The sequence below is a fragment of the Egretta garzetta genome, unplaced genomic scaffold (assembly GCF_000687185.1).
Source record: "Egretta garzetta isolate BGI_Z169 unplaced genomic scaffold, ASM68718v1 scaffold42, whole genome shotgun sequence".
Classification (NCBI taxonomy): domain Eukaryota; kingdom Metazoa; phylum Chordata; class Aves; order Pelecaniformes; family Ardeidae; genus Egretta; species Egretta garzetta.
Window position 1 is genome coordinate 140,822 of NW_009258782.1, and position 11,684 is coordinate 152,505.

An 11,684-nucleotide genomic window follows, 5' to 3' on the forward strand; every position below is an offset into this window, starting at 1 on the left:
AGGGCTGCGCGGCTGCAGGGCTCCGGCCAAGAGGAGCCCGGCAGAGCTCCTGAGCAGCCCGGGAGGGGGTCACGCCTTGGAGACCTCCGAGGCCTGGTGGAGGAGCCGGCTTGGCTCAGCAGGGAAGGGACAGCCACCCTCAAAAAGCCACCCTGGGCCTCTACTGCTCCATCTGGGACCCGAAGGCAAGGTCTTCAGCCAATCTCTGCCCAGGGGAGGCCACACACCAGTGGGCCCAGGGATGCAGTGGCTGGGCCCCCAGCGGCTCTTGCCTCTGCCAACAACCAGAGCTGGTTTGGGAACTGCAGCGTGTGCCCGGCTTCTCTGAGCGGGGCAGTTCTGCGGTGGGGAGAAATAAGGGGACTCGCCAAGAGGTGGTGGCACTGTATGGACCGAAATGGGTCAAACAACATGGAGACTCCCAAGAAAGGCGGTGGGGAGGGGGTCTTACCCCGAGATGGAGCTTCTGGCCAGGCAGGATACCCTGGCACTGAGACGGCAGTGCTGTCCCAGAGCCATGGGGGACATTGCAAGGAGGAGGAGGAGGCTACCAGATGCAGAGACCGAATGAGAGTAGCACGATGGGGAATTGCAAAGCTTGCTTCTTCCCTGGAAAGCGATGATGGGGTTGGAGCCCTGGGGCTGAGCCAGGCAGACCCCTAGGTACCATCCCAAAAGCTGAACGCGCAAGCAAGCCCTGAGACAGTCCTCTAAAAATCAGAAACTACTCAGATTTCCGAGAGGGATGGTTTCTGGTTTTTGATGCAGTTATTCTACTGCATGTGCTGGTTTCCGTGCATTTAGGGAACGCTTTCAGAAACGTACAACATTTTTTTTTTCCAGCTTTCTGAAACGTGCAACATTTTTTTTTTCCAGCTTTCTGAAACATGCAGAAGTCCACCCCGGGCAGCGGCACTCCCCTTCCCGCCCCCGCGCTGAGCCCGGCAGGACGGTGCGGCTCCTCATGCTCTTTCATGTGAACGATGCTGGGAGCTGATTTACATGGAGCAGTGCGACACTGATCTCGGGCATAATACTAGAAAAGCTGATGTGGGATTCAGCTGGTAGAGAATTAAAGGATGGGAATATAATTAATGCAATCAGCCTGGTTTCTGGAAAATAGCTCTTGTCAAACTCTGATGTCATCCTTTGAAGAGATTACAAGTTTGGCTGATAAAGGTTATGGCATAGAAATAATAGACCTGGACTCTGTTCAGGCATGTGACTTAATCCATATAGTATTCTGATTAAAAATTAGCACAATACAACATCAAGAGAGACACCTTAAAGGGACTGGGAGCTGGCAAACCGACAGCCATCAATGGGGAATCCCTGCAGAATGGGAACGCTCTCAGTGGGTGTCCGGGGCTTGGATGGGAAGCCCAACGCTATTCAGCATTTCCATCAATGGTCTAGAAATAGATTAAAAAGCCCCGCTGAGAAAAACGCCGGGGCCAGGGAAATGAGAGGGGCAGGAGACACGGACGAGGTCAAGACAGCTGTAGAAAAACTTCATAAGCTGAGTCCCGGGCGAATAAAACGTGGTTGAATGTGAGCAGCTGTGAAAGGATCCCATCGCCGAGCGCAGGGCCCTGCTGCTGGAAACCCATGCTCTGCCGGGGACGGGCTCGGGAGGGATTTTGGGAGGCAGGAGGGACAGGGTGGGAGCAGCCGGCTCCCCACGGGGGACGTCCTGGCCGGGACGGGGCTGGGTGCTACCGGCATCCGCGTTTCAGAAAGGTTGCTGAGAAATTAGAGGGGCGGTGGAGAAGAGTTAAAAACTGACCCCTTTGCAGGAGGATGCCTGAGAACCGAAGCCGCCTCGCGTAGTTCAAAGGAGCCCCAGAGGTGCCTCGATTACAGCGCTTAAGCAACTTCATGGGTGAGAGATGATCGGGCATTGGGGAGCTTTTCATCTCCCAGAGAAAGGCCCAGCAAGATTTCATGGCCCACACTGAGTCTGCCTGAGAAACCGGAGACGGATTTCTCCGTGGCAAGGGGGTGGAATTGAGGGGGTGGGGGTGAAGATTTCGGGTGCACCGGGGTGCAGGTGGCTGAAATGCAGGGGGCCTGATGTGCCCCGGGGCTGCATCCTGCTCCTTGGGGCCATCAGAGAAGCGCCGGGGGCTTCTCTTGCACCCACCAGCTCCCAGCCACGTTCCCCGGCTCAGGGGACACAGCCCGGGGTGAGGACTGAGCTCCAGCCCAGCCAGCGGGTCCCTTCCAGCAGCACAGCACCGCTGCCTGCACGCTCCATCCTGGTGCCCTGCGAGAGCGGAGCCAGCGCTGCCCTGTCCAGCCAAGGCAGCGGCCCCTTTGTGGGCTGGAAGAGCCGAATTCCCCGCAGGCTGATGCCAAGCTCTCCTGGTGCCTTGCCATCTTCTGGTCCTCTAGCAGGGCCGAGCGGGGCTGGGAGAGCCATGGGCTCCCTCTGGAGCCCCCTCCCTGTCTTTCACATCTCAGTTCACCCAAGCCAAGGGGCCCGGTCCCTGCGCTCTGTCAGGAGCCCATATCAGGTACTTCCAGAGACCAAGCTACCATGGACATCAGACAGACAAAAAACCAAACTGAGCATCTCTGGCTACGCAGGGTGGGGGGGCAGAAAATCAGCCTGCGAAGTCTTTCAACAAAGGGTAGAAGCCAATGAACCAAACTGGATCATTTCTCCCTTCTTCATCAGTTGGTAGCGTGGCCCTGCCTTACACCTTCCCAAAACTGCCACAGCTGGGATGCCAGCAGGGTTTTGGTGCAGATCTGGCGTCAGCCTGCAGCCGAGGCTGGTCCCCATGCAAGCCCGGGATGCCGTACGCTTCCTGGCTCCTGGTGCACGCATTCATTTCTGCCTGGAAGAGCCATCAAATGCTGGCTCTCAGCATTTGGCCTGAAGGGCCTGGGGCCGTATGCAAGCAGCCCGACACGGTGCACGCAACGGTTGCGATTGGCAGAGCCTCCCTGCAAGCCCTGCGCTCCCAGCTCTCGGAGCTGCGAAGGGAGGTTTTCCGCTAGCACCGACAGTTCCCTGCCGGGTCGGCTTGGGAGCCGCGAGCCTTCCAGCATCACTTCTGCAGAGGCTGAGAGTGCCCGGTTCAGCTTCAGCGCTGACAATATTCATCTCAAATTAATTCTCCTCTTTGCAGTGACTCACCGGCTTCCCCAAAGGAAGGCGGGCGTGAGCCGGTGGTGGTGTTTGATGGCTGGTGGGCTCTTAGCATCCAGCGTACCCTTCTAACGGCAGAGATGTGCGTGGGCGAGAGCCGGCGTCCCTCCGGCGCGGGCAGTTTCGGGATGAAGTGCACTAGATGGTGCTGTTCAACCTTTGGCTGTGATTTCAAAGGCCCCTGCAAGGTCGTAAGTGGTGCCGAATTTCAGTTTTATGGAAAAAACTTTTTGAAACTGGAGGACAAATAGAAATAACCTGAAGCATGAGGTCCTACACCGATCGCTGGCGGAAGCAAAAGGCAACTCACCCTCAGAGAGGCCCTCTGCCTACCGCATCCCTGCCTCGTGCCTGGAGCACCCTCATTTCTGAGGCAGGAATTGGGGTTTGGCTACATGAGCAATGATGGCAGAAGGAGCTGCCCAGAAAAAAATATCTTGGGGTGGAAGGGGAGGCTGCTAGCTCTCTCTTGGACCGCTGGCAAGATGACGCTTGCAGAGCAGGAGCAAGAAAATGTATGAGCAGTCAAGATAAAAGTACTGGAATTGTGGCACCGAGGGCACCCCGAAGAGCCCGGCTGGGACAAGGGTCCCGCAGCCCAGCGGCACTGCCATGGAGGGGACGAGCAAGTGGAGCAAGTGGAACTGGGAGCTCCTGCCCCACTGGGCTGGGAGGGACAGAGCACCCCCTGGCATGGACAGCGAGGATGCCCACCGGCAGCCATGCCAGGAGCTGGGGGCGAGAGCTGAAGCGGGTGATGCTGGTTTGAACTCTCACAGCACGCCTTCTTGCAGGAGGCATTGGTCTAAAGAGATCTCTCCATCCTGGCAATGCCGGCCCCCCACGGCATCTGCAGAGCAGCAGGAGCCGCTTTCCGAGTCCCCGTGGGCAGCCTGATGCACCTCTGGCTTTGGATTCCCCACCTCGGAAGAGGCAAACGCACCCAAATTTGTCAGCTTGCCTTGGATTTGTCTCCAGTGCTGGGCAAAGAGGGTGAAGTACGATCTGGCCACCAAGCTTACGCCTTTTTGCTCAAATGCTGCTCTTTTATAAAGTCCATGCCTGAGCCTGCGGTTCCAGGCTGATGGGACGGATGCCGGGGCTCAGCTGCTCTGGGTGCTCGGGTCCTTCCTCTCCAGCAAAGTCGTCCCAGTTTCCCAGTCCATTCCCACATGGGTGCTTGTTTGCAAATCCTTAGGGTGTGTCGGGGGTCCCTGGACCTCCTCCCTCTCAGGTACAGGGCTAGGGTGGGTGGATGGGGCAAAGTTATTTACTGCTCACGTGAAAAATAAGAGAAATTCCAGCCCTCTGGCCAGGGTGGCCTCCTTCCAGGAACGTAAGGGCAGGAGGGCCTGGGCCAGCTCGGGCAGCAGTTTTTGCAGCTGCCAGTGTTTGCCCGTGGTGGCGCAGATGCCCGTACGGCAGAGGGAAGCCCCCGTGCATTACCCAGAGCCCCTGCAGTGTCCCCGGCACCCTGGCCTGTTCTCCCCAGGGTCTCGTTCTGCCTTCAGCCCCAGCAGCATCCCCGCTTGGTGTTTCCCCTTGTGCCTGCCCTGGCATCAGCCTCCTTCCCCCAGCTCTGCTTCGCCTTCGCCTGCCACATTACAGAGCCCCTAAACCTGGTGTTTCCCCCCCAAAGGATTACAGACAAGCTCATGCCATGCCTTGGGAGGCTGATCACTCAATAACCCCTCAGCTATTTCTCTTTGCACAGTGACAACACCTTGGGGTAGGTGCGAGCTCCTAGAAAATCATCTGTAATTGATGAACCATCCAATGATGCTCTAGGGGTTGCACAAAACCTGCGGCAAAAGCTATGGGACTAAAGCTACAAGTGAGATTTAAGGTTGAAATTCAAGTCCTTAAACCTTGACATCACCTGGGCAGGGACATAGCTCCCTCTGGGAGCTCACTCAGGGTGGGAGCGGGCGGTGGGCGGCTGCTGAGCCCGTCCCTGCTGAGTAGCGAGGCTGCAGCGTGTGCCCCAGCCCTGCTCAGGCAAGGAGCCGATGCTGCCACCCTGGGCCACGGCGCGGGAGAGATGCGCATGGGCTGACACCAGGACCTTGGTGTCCCCCTGCCCTCCCCCTGGCCCCTGTGTCACTTTTGGGGAAGAGTTGCCCATGCAGAGCAAAGAGCTTGCCAGACCCCTGCCAGACCCGAGACCCCGTGACTCCCCCAATTTTCACCAACCCTCTTTGCCAAAAGCCAACACACACACACACACTTGGCCAGCATTGCTGATGCCCAATGCTCTTCATCACCGGCTGGTGAAGGTGGGCACCCCTGGGCGATGTCCCACCCCACGCGCCTTCCCGCACCCACCTTTGGGGTCCGCCCCAGGCCTGCACCCCGCATGCCTGCCTCTCCATGCTCCAGACCACCAGGCTCGCCGCTCCTCTCGGGTGGCCGGGGGTGGGACGCCGTCCACGCACGTCCCAGCAGCGCCGCTCTGCAGAGAGAAGAGATGTCAGCTTGTCCCCACTGGGATCACCTTGCCCAGGAGATGCTTGCGGGGGAGCTGGGCCAGGTGAGGACACCCTCCAGTCCCCACTTGCAGGAGGGGGTCCTGCTCCTGTGGTCCTGAAGGACACACTTCATATCTTGGCCCTCCATGAGATGGAGATGTCTGGTGCGGGCTCTGCTCTGCCCCAGGCCATGCTGGGACCATCCCTTCCCTGAGTGTGGGGGCTCTGGAGCAGTTATCACTATAGAAATGGTCCCACCTTGCAGAGCCGAGGCAGGAGGGAGCAGTGGCACTGGGGGGACATCCCTGTCCCTGGTCCCCAAGCCCCACTGCAGACCCAGGGCTCACCCACCTGCCCCAGGGCATCGCTCGCTCACCCTTTGTGGCTGCTGCTCCCGTGTCCCCGTGGTCAGCCAGGACAAGGTGGTGGGCACCGTTCCTGGGCAAGAACGTGGGCTCCGGCTGGTGGCTCACATCGGTGACCGCTGCATTGAGACAGCTGGTCCCTGCTGGCAGGGTTGCCCTGGAGCAGCCTGTGCTAATGCAACCTGTTTGATCCTGGTGGGAGAGGCGGATCTCCTTTATCCAGCCACCTGTGATCCCGACCAGCTGGGCTGCCAAGGGCGTAAGGGAAGGCCTGATGTCAAGAGTCCTGCTGGAAATATCAGTTGCTCTGCTCTTGCAGATCAGTTTTGCAACACTGGGTGAGATCTTCAGGCTTAGATGTGGTCACTAGCCTGGCTGGCGAAAGCAAGCTGAGTGCTCAGCGATGCCTTGATGTCTGTCCTACAGCCTTGCAGACTTCCAGCCTGACTGTTTTGATACGATCCCTATCAGCAGTCCGGCTTGGGGAGCAAGTGCTTGTCCCCACGCTCCTGGCTCATCCATCCTGGAGGGCCAGCTCTCCCAGGGAGCTGGCAACCAGTTCCGTGATAAGCAAGGTCTGGTGACCACGTTTTGGCCAACATCTGGTGACCAGGTGGGGGCCAGTTGGATGTACGGTGCTGTTTTTTCAGTTCTTTCCTGGGATGAGGCTCGCTGACAGTGCATCTGCTTTAACAAGGTTCTTCCCAGAGACGTGGAAGGTGGTCAACGAGCTCTCTTATCACACAATTTTGGTTTATTGTGGGTCCACCTAGTGGCCCATGGGTTTATGGCCAGCTTCGCTGGGCACGGTGAGGCTTGTGAGGCCATCTCAGAAACACTCGTGCACTCAGGACGAGCTCTGGAAATCATTTTACCTGCACGCACACCTGACAGGTACAGGTCAGGTCTCATCTCACCGTTGTCCTTCTCCAGGAGAGCTCCCAGCCCACAAAGCAACAACAGCAGCTGAGGTTGTGGCTGGTGTGGGCAGGTCCAAAACCCAGCCAGACCTTGGCTGCGGCGAAGGATCTTTGTCGTCACACCAGGTGCTGCTGAGGGAAGCCCCGTGACATTTTCACCCCTTATTTCTCCATACCTCTCAGACAGGGCATTAGAAGCCCCAGATGCTGTCCCATGGAGAAGCCTTGGCTCCAAGAGCTCCGGCAGGCCAGCAGCCAGGCTGGGAAGCCGTTTGCAGCTAATTGCCGGTAACGGGCTCCTGGTGGCTGCCCACTGCAGGCAGGACGGCTGCACGCCGGGGAAGCCACAGCCTGCCAGCCAGAGCCCTCGCTGGGCAATTCTGCGGCACAAGGTGCTGCACCAAGGGACCAGGTCTGCTCCAGACCGGGGGAACAAGCCAGCCCCAGCTGGGGGACACCTAGTCCTGGCAGGGCACTTCTGGGAGCCACCTGCTCTTCCAACTCTCCGGTAACGCAGCCACAGACCCTCCTGGGGTCTCTCCCTACCCCTACTGGGACTCCGTCCTCCACCACCCCTTTCCCAACCTCCTGCTTCCCAGCAGCACCTCCAAAACCTCTAGCCCCGGGTGGGAGTTGCTTTCCTTTGCCATCTCCCCCCTTGAGGCAACTGTCCTGCACCCATCTTCCCAGCGATGGCCAACCCTCCCAGCTGAGCTGGTGGGTGAGATCCCCGCACTGCTGTGTCCCCTCCACCCCGGTGACCTGCCCGAGGGCTGCACCACTTCTGGGAAAGGAGGCTTCTCTGCAGGGTTCCTCTTCCATAGTGGGAGTGAGGCCTTAGGCACAGCACCAGGAGAGGCTCTGCACTGCTGGGCACCAGCTGAGCCAAAATGCTGGACCCATCCCAGCAGTGACCCTGGGATTTACCTGCTTCCTTCTGCAGAGAAGAGCAAAAATGCACAGAGAGGCGATGAGGAGGAGCCTCTGCCGTGGCTGGAGAGCTGCAGATCAGCTGGGGACACCTGAGTGTGCCAGGGTTGGGGGGGCTGTGGCGGTGGGAGGAGGCTGGGGGGGTGGGCAGGCTGGTGCAGGCTCTGCTGCTCCTCATTAGCGATCCGATGCTGCGCTGAGCTGCGGCTGACGAGCTGGGGGTGCTCCGCAAGTGCCATTTATTCATGCTCTTATGGAAGAGTTCTTCAAACTCTTCTGCTGCTTTAGCTGCCCCAGCACAAGCCCAGCCCAGGAGATCATCTTGGCGTCGATTCATCTCAAGGCTTTCCCTTGTCGAGATGTGGAGAGCATTGGAGTTGTCCTGACACAGAACCGGCAAAATTGCTCACAAAATCAGCCACTGTGGGAGGAAACTTGGAGAAGTGGAGGGGTCTGTGTCTCTGGAGGTGTCCAAGATGTACTCCACAGCCAAGGCAAACCTGCCCTGGTGCTGGATGTCAGCCATGAGAGTCCCCATTCCCTTCTGCTAGCACTTTTGGGACCATCAGTGGCCCCTTTCCACTCATGCTCCCCACTTGGTAGCTCTCTTCCCTGGGTGTGAAACCCTAGGCTGCCTCTCTCCTAAAATCCCCTCCCCTTCCCATGCCATGGTGGGCAGGTGAACCACAGCAGAGCCAAGTCCTCACCTGGACAGGACGACTGGGAGCTGGGGGAGACGTGGGCCAGCGATCATGACCATTCCATGGCCTTCTCCTTCCCTGGGAAGAAAACAGCAAGAACTACTTGGCAGAGACGTAGGCATCAGGCTGGGCAGGTGTCTCAAGCTTTGCCATGTCCCATCTCTTCCAGACACCAGACCTTGGACCATCTTCCATAAAGCAGTGCTGCTTCCCAGCCCTTCAGCCCCTGTCCCCATCAGGACATGGAGGCCACTGCTGTCCCCTGCTCTGCAGGGCTGAAGCCACCTTCTGGTGTCCAGCCTGCCCCTCTGCAGCCATTTCACACCACTTGTGCTTGTGCCAGCCGTGTCCTTCAGCCTGCATAGCTCTTCCCCCACCGTGGTGGGAGCAGGCAGCAGCCCCATCCCCACAGCCTTGGTTTTTCTGTCCTCAGCGTGCTAGGCTCTCTGGATCTTCTCCCAGAGGATGTGTTCTCCACTCTGACAGAGCCTTCTCTTATTAACACATCTCCTCTGCCAGAGTCCTTCAACAGGCAAGTATTGGCTGGCGTGGTGACCAACCCCAGGAGAACCCACGGCTGGCAAGCACAAAGCAAATCAGGCCTCGTATTGTGTTTCGTCCTGATCTTTTATAGTTGCAGTTGGCCAAAGCACAAGAAACCGTGCTGTGGTGGATGTACAACACCAAATCTTGCCAGACCTTGGACTTAGCATCTTCCTGCGGTAGCAGCTTCCCCAGTGTGCCAATGACATGCTGTGGAGAGCATGTCTCACAGAGGCTGATGTGGACTTGGATTGTTCCCACACTTCTCTGACCCCCCCCAGGACCATGAGGTGGGGTGGGCACCCATGGGCTGTGTCTGGAGATGACTGTCTTGTGGGCAGCTATCCCACGACAGCCCAGCCCATGCTGCAAGCCATGCCAGCCCACCTGAGCCTTCTCCTGCAGTGGGACGTGGAGCAGAGGTGCCTGCAGGGGAGCTCCAAGGCTCCCTCTTCCCAATGGTGAGGTATTTTCAGATCTCCAACACTGAACATCTCCGAGTCAGGCTCAGTCTCACATTCAACAGCTGCCTGGAGCCTGGCACCTCTCCAGCCCCCGATGTTAAACTTCTGCCTGATGGAAATGGGTGATTTAGCCTGAAGTCTCACCCTCTGTCTCACGGGTGGTTTGTGCTCCTTGTGTGTCGCTCTGGCCCAGCAGCTCCTGCGCTGGGTGGACCTCTGGATGCAGCAGGAGTTTTGGGGATGCCTTGGCAATGGTTAGAGCAATGGGTTGGGTTGGACAGCGAGGCTCAGCGAGCCGGGGCCCCCCAGCAGCCCCCAGTATGCTCCAGCCTTTTGGAGAGCATCATCCCTTGGCTCCCTTGGTGGGTCTCGGGGTGGACCATCCAGGGCCGGTGACTCGTGGCTTTGCACTCTGTATGTGCATCCATTCCCTGCAGAAACTTCTGAGCATGGGCCATTTTGACCACCTTTGAGGAAGACTGTAGTTCTGGTGACCCCAAGCACCTGTGAGCGCAGTGAAAGTGGAAAAGCTTGACCCAGGGCTCGCAGTGTCCCTCAGAGGCCATTTCTTCTGCTTCCCAGGCCACTCACACTGGTGCTGCCCATCAGTGCCCCGTTAGTGCTACCCCATGGCTGAACACCCTGTGCCCACCTTGGGGAGCATCTGGGGGTGTGGTGACCCCCCCTCCCTCAGGAGAGGGCTCCTCTCCTTTGCTGTCCCTTGTCACGAGGACCAAACCCTGGCCGAGCCCTCTTGGCTCTTTCAAGCAAGCTCTTTTGGTCCCTCTGTTGCTGTGTCTCCGTGAAGATCCTCACGGCTGGATCTGAGCCACTAGCCTTGGATGGCACTGAGCTACCCACCGTGGGAATAAGGACGTTTTTGCCTCAGTGGCATCCTGGGACAACCATGAGCTCCTGAGTGAGCTCACCCCTGCTGGAGACCCTGCTTCCTTTGCTCTGTGGAGGTCTCTGCTGCTCAGTCCCGTTCTTGTCCCATGGCCAGCAGTTCCCGTCCAGCCAGGCATTTCACAGCCATTTTCAATCACTGGCTCAGTCTGTGGACCCAGCCTGGCCGTCCGTCCCTTCCTGTCCTGCTGTGGACCCGGCGTAGGCCCCCACCCAGCCCTGCCCTGGGGGGCTCCAGCACCTGCCCATTGCTCAGGATGGGCAATGCCCATGACCTGAAGGAGCTGGGTGGCCAATGCCCCCTGCTCACCACCAGCACCCACAACCGGCAGCTCACAGCTGCCGCCTCGACCCATCTCAGGTTGGTCCCACCAGCTCCCACCTCCTCCTGCCAGAAGACCCCACGTCGGCCAGGCTGTGGCCACGTGGTCCGCGCTCACATCCCACCTGCTCTTCGCCGCCGTTGGTTTTTATTTGCTTTTCAGGTTCCTCAGCTCTGGTCTCTGCTTTCCCCGGGTTTGGAGGATGAGGTCTACCCATGCGCCGCTCTCCGCCTTGCGGTGCCGGCCCTTTGCAGCTCTTCCCTCACGTCAGTTGTATCCCACGTCCTTGTGGGAAGGTGACTCCCCCCATCCCAGGACAAAAGCACCTTCCCAGGGTAAATCCTAGGGGACCCTGCCAGCCCAGGACAGCCATTTCGGGGAGAGCCACCCCAGCTGTGCCCAGCTGCCAGCTTCCCATGGGAACCATCACCCCAAAACCAGGCATGGGGCAAACCTGCCCTTGCAGCCCTCTCTGCCACCACCACCCCGGCCCAGCCCCGGTGGGAGGCGAGGAGTGAGGGTCCTGGTGGGGTCCCAGTGGGTTTTCGGGGCTGGCCGGTGCTGGGAAACATCCCTGCCCTCTTTGTGCTCCCCCTGGTAAGCGGCAGAGTGCAAATATCAGCTGGGTTCTTTGAAATGAAAATAAAACTGATAAAAGTCAGGCAAATCCTCCGCCCCGGCCCCCGCCGCTGGCCCAAGCAGTGGCTCTTTCTGCCGCCGAGCAGGCTCCCGCAGTTATAAATACATTATGTATGCCGGTGTCCGTCGGCCAGAGCCTTTTGTTGATGCTGAATATGTCCTGGCCAACAAAAGTGGACTGGATTAGCCACAGTGGATTAAAAGATTTTCTTCTTAGAGTTTACCTAATAATATAACAATTGACATAGAAGGTCTCTTTGAACCCTAC

General features: G+C 58.5%; 1 protein-coding gene across 6 annotated transcripts in view; it reads right to left on the bottom strand.

Annotated features, from left to right (window-relative positions):
* AXIN1 (axin 1) overlaps positions 1 to 11,678 on the bottom strand; it is a 91,728-nt gene extending 80,050 nt beyond the window's left edge. For 2 of the 6 annotated variants that reach the window (XM_035889148.1, XM_009649422.2), the window contains exons 1-2: positions 6,002 to 11,678; positions 5,483 to 5,609 (exon numbers count right to left, since the gene is read on the bottom strand). The gene's annotated coding sequence lies outside the window, so the exon portion shown is untranslated. Of the gene's footprint in view, positions 1 to 3,145; positions 3,339 to 5,482; positions 5,610 to 5,976 lie in introns of all 6 variants that reach the window. The other 4 variants (XM_035889144.1, XM_035889147.1, XM_035889145.1 and 1 more) reach the window with 4 other exon arrangements.
* Between the last annotated feature and the right edge of the window lie 6 nt (positions 11,679 to 11,684).